Genomic DNA, 5,000 nt, shown 5'->3' on the forward strand with positions numbered 1-5,000 from the left:
CTATCCTTTGTGTGTGTGTGTCTGTGTGTGTGTGTGTGTGTGTGTGTGTGTGTGTGTGTGTTTAACCGAAGCTATCCTCCACCCTGTCACGAAAAGCTATTTTCTTTCCAATTTCCTTATGCGCCAGTTCACATTTCTCATTATTTAAAGCACAGAGAGGTAATCTGCAGCTTTATATAAGACAGACGAGCTTCACTGCACAAAAAATAACATCTTCCGCACACGCGTGCACGCACACGTGCATACACGAACACGGGCAGACACGCACACGTGCACACACGCACGCACACACACACACACACACACACACACACACACACACACACACACACTAAAGTCACTAAAAGAGGATTTAGGACTCATTTAGCTGGTCATCTCAGACACCTTCCGCCCCATCACTAAGCGCAGTTTTTTTTTTTATTCCACTACTTTATCCCTCTCTATCAGTTCAACAGTAATGACCAGGCCAGATGATTGGTCATACTGCATTAGACTTGCTACAGACTTACACTTGCTTATGCTTTCTATCGTTCTCTCTCTACTTCACACGGACTTCTGAACAGCCTTTAAATGTCAGGAAGCCCCAGAAGCACAGGCATTTACACAACCCTGCATTTGTGTGTGCATATGTGTGTGTAAAGGTATGTGTGTGTGTGTGTGTGTGTGTGTGTGTGTGTTTGTGTACTCTATGTATTCAAACAGCTGTGAAATAGAGTCTGAGCTCTGTAAATTGGGTTCTGCTCTCTCAGATTAATTCTACGAACTACAAACATTGTAGAGACTTCAAAAGCAGGCACACACACACACACACACACACACACACACACACACACACAGCCGCAGGTGGCGTGACATATCTTATAACACACAGGGTCAGTGTCAGTCTCTTAACCAGAACATGCAGCCAAATATGGGCCATCTCTGGTAAAACCTCATCAAAATTGTGTTTGAAGACAGAGCTCATGCACATGCACATGCACACGTACACACACACACGCACACAGGCACGCGAACACACACACTCACACACACACACCACACGCCACAAACCACAGACCACACACACACTCACACTCACACAGCCGCAGGTGGCGTGACATATCCTATAACACACAGAGCCAGTGTCAGTCTCTTAACCAGAACATACAGCCGTGATGCAGTAGCTCTGCGTCTCTGGCAAAACCTCATGAAAACTGTGTTTGAAGAGCTCACACACTCACACACGCACACACACACACACACACACACACACACACGCACACACCACACACCACACACCACACGCAACATACCACACAATCAAGGTGATAATCAATAGAGTAGTGTACGACCAAAATAACATTCCCAGAAAAGTTGTTGCCTTCTCAGATGTCTGAAATCATGGTCCTTTCAACATCTGAAACAATCATGTGAAGATAGCCCCTCAACATTAGTCATTAACCTCCTCAATACAAAGAGAGGAGAGAGAGCGAGAGAGAGAGAGAGAGAGAGAGAAAGACAGAGAGAGGAGAAGAGAGGGTAGGGAGAGAGGGAGGGAGAGAGAGAGAGAGAGAGAGTGAGAGGAGAAGAGAGGGGAGGGAGAGAGGGAGGGAGTGGGAGATAAGAGGATAATAAAGAGGAGTGCTAAACAGCATCGGCTGAAGAAAGAGGAGTGGAACATTTAAGTATGTTGCAGACAAGAGTGTTTCCAATCGATTAGAGGGAAAGGCTGATGCGTGACAGAGTGTGCAGTGTGTGTGTGTGTGTGTGTGTGTGTGTGTGCGTGTGTCTGTGTGTGTGCATGTGCGTGTGTGTGAGAGCGAGACAGAGGAGTAGGCAGCAGCAGACACAATCACAAACAAACACACTTAAATCGTTTTATTGATTTTATTGATGAGGACCACTTTGACACATGTATGACTGTGAGTGTGTGTATGTGTGTGTGTGTGTGTGTGTGTGTGTGTGTGTGTGTGTGTGTGTGTGTGTTTGCGAATGCGTTGAGAGCACTGTACATAAAGGAGGAGCATGAGAAAGGGAGAAGAATGAAAATATGTGCTTTTTGTTGTTGTTGCTGCAGAATATATTTTATGATTGGGGACTTCTCATGCTGATCGACATAAATGATGTGAATAAAGGTTCTTTTCAGACATATTCTCTCTCTCAGGCTTTAATGAAGTATCTTTTTTGTGTCATCTGACACCATCTTGTCTTATATATTAGGCCTTGATCTGCCTTAATCACTATCCCCGCGTTGCCCTCACGTCTGTCATCATGAAGTGCTTTGAGAGGCTGGTTAAGACCTACCTCAACTCCACACTACACGCCACACTGGACCCGCTCCAATTTGAATACCGCCCCCAACAGATCCATGCCATTGTTCTCACCCTGCACACTGCCCTGTCACACCTGAACAGGAAAGATACCCATGTATGAATGCTGTTCATCGACCACAGTTCAGCATTCAACACCAAAGTTCCCCCCAAGAACATCCCACCAAGCTCAGGGACCTGGGTCTTAACACCTTGTGTAACAACGACTGTGTAAGGGGGTGAGAGTAGGCAGCATCACCTCCTCCACTCAGACTCTCAACACGGGGGAGGGGGGGCGGCCCAGGGCTGGGCCCAGGGCTGTGTGCTCAGCCTCCTGCTGTACTCCCTGTCTACCCACGACTGTGTGGCCACGCACAGCTCCAACTCCATCATGGAGTTTGCTGAAGCCTCCAGTGTGGTCGTCCTGATCACCAACAATGATGAGACAGACTGCGGGGATGAGGTAAGAGTCCTGGCAGACTTGTTCCAGGATAATAATTTGATCGTGGAGCTGATTGTGGACTTCAGGAGAAAGTAAATCAAATCAAATCAAACGAGACTTTATTCATACAGCCCCTTAACAATAATAATGAAAATACAACAACACAGTGAAAAGAAAATGGTATGAGGAAATGATAGTATAGAAAAATAAGAGACATGGTGGAAAAGAGACACCAGTGTAGCAAAGTTAAAGGGGGTAGATTAAAATAAAATGGATTAAAAGAATGCTAACCTAAAAAGGTATGTCTAAAGATATCTTTTAAAGTGTTTACAGATTGTGACGGCCTCAGCTCCTCTGGCGGCTGTTCCAGAGGCGATAACCATAGACACTAAATGCCTCCTCCCTGTAGTTCTTTGTCCTCACCCAGGGAACAACTAAAAAGCCCACGTCAGAAGACCTGAGTGATCTAGATGGAGCATAAACACATGTCTGCTAAGTATTCAGTAGCTAGTCCTTTGAGTGATATGAACACAAATAAAAGGATCTTAAAATCTATTCGATAACTGACAGGCAACCAATGAAGGGAGTTTAGGACAGGTGAGATGTGTGTTCTCCTTCTGGTCTTGGTCAGTGCTGCTGCATTCTGAAGAATGTGTAGTTTATTTATAGCTTTCTTAGGTAAACCAGAAAGGAGAGCATTGCAATAATCCTTGCAATTGCAATAAAGCCTGCTAGTGATAAAAGCATGCATAAGTCTCTCAGTATCTGTCTGGGAGAGAAATGGTTGCACTACAATATTTCTAAGGTGATAAAAGGCGGTTTTAGTGAGATTACTTATGTGAGATTCAACATTCAAATAAGAGTCTGTAAACAGACAAAATGATTTTTTGATAGGGGTTTGGTGTTTTGTGCCAGGGATTTTAAGTTAGTGCACGGTATGTCTCTTAGGACCTTTGCTCCGATAACTAAAACCTCTATCTTATGTTTGTTCAATTGCAAGAAATTATGTGACATCCACAAGTTGATACAATCAATACATTGATAAAGAGATGTACATCAGAGTTGTATATCATCGGCATAGCTATGAAAATTAATCCTGTGTTCTCTGATGTTCACTGATATTTCCCAGTGGCAGACTGAGCAACACACATTCCAGAATGGAGCCTTGAGGAACCCAACATGTTATGCTAGTGCTAGCCGAGGTGTGGTCACCAATGGAGACAAAACAGTCTCTGCTGGATAAGTCCTAAAACTGAGCCAGGGAAACACACTTCTGTAGTCTGTTAATAAGGATGCCATGATCGACTGTATCAAAAGCAGTACTTCAGTCTAAAAGTACTAATATTGAGAGTTTCTTGTCATCCATGTTCATTCTCTGGTCATTTACAACTGTGTTGAGGACAAAAGCCAGATTGAAACTTCTAAACAGCTGAAATGTAGGTTATCATTTATCTGTTTAAATACTAAGTTCTCAAGAATTGTACTTAAAAAAGAACGGTTTGAAATTGGCCTGAAATTGTTTAGCAATGAAGGATCAAGGTGACTTTTCTTTAGGAGAGGTTTGACAATAGCAGTTTTCAGGGCCAGGAGGAAAATACGAGGAGTGATTTACAATGACTAGCACTTCGTCTTATAGACAATTAAACACGTCTTTAAAAAGATGGTTGGGATAGGGTCAAGTGAACAGGTGGAGAATTTTAATTGCATAACTTCGTTCCTGAGCATTTCTTTATCAACAGCAGCAAAATCATTCCTAGCAGTCTTTGGCAGAGGGAAAGTGTCAGAAGATAGGGGCTCACGCACATTCAGTATAACACGGTTTAGATCCAACCAGATTTTTGTTATCTTGTCTCTGAAAAATGCTGCAAACTCTTCACATTTTGATGTTGAGGTACTGAAAGAGTGGCTTTTTACAGCTGGATTCATAAGACTCTCAATTAAAAGATATTAAAGATAGTGAGGTGTTCTTTAAAAATGGCATAATGAACTTGCAGCTTATTTTTTTCTCCATAGACACTCAGCTGTTCTACAGTTGTTGTTTTTTTAAGTTAATAATATCCCCAGTTCTCCATGGTGGTTTCTGTAGATTTAATCTTCTGTCTGGGGCTGTAATGTCAATGGTCTTCATCTTATAATTAAAATGGTTGACTAACTCATCCCAAGAGGAAGGAAGGATCTGTTCATATATTTATGGTAAGATAATGTTTCCTAACAACCTGCTCAGTAACAGAGCTAGATGATGATAAGAATGCAGAGGGGAAAAGACAGCA

General features: G+C 42.9%; 1 protein-coding gene across 1 annotated transcript in view; it reads left to right on the forward strand.

Annotated features, from left to right (window-relative positions):
* gfra2b (GDNF family receptor alpha 2b) overlaps positions 1-5,000 on the forward strand; it is a gene marked incomplete at both ends in the record, with an annotated part of 38,991 nt that overhangs the window by 14,388 nt on the left and 19,603 nt on the right. The window lies entirely within an intron of this gene.

Source organism: Nansenia antarctica (assembly GCF_963989245.1).
Source record: "Nansenia antarctica genome assembly, chromosome: 4".
NCBI classification, from domain to species: Eukaryota; Metazoa; Chordata; class Actinopteri; order Argentiniformes; family Microstomatidae; genus Nansenia; species Nansenia antarctica.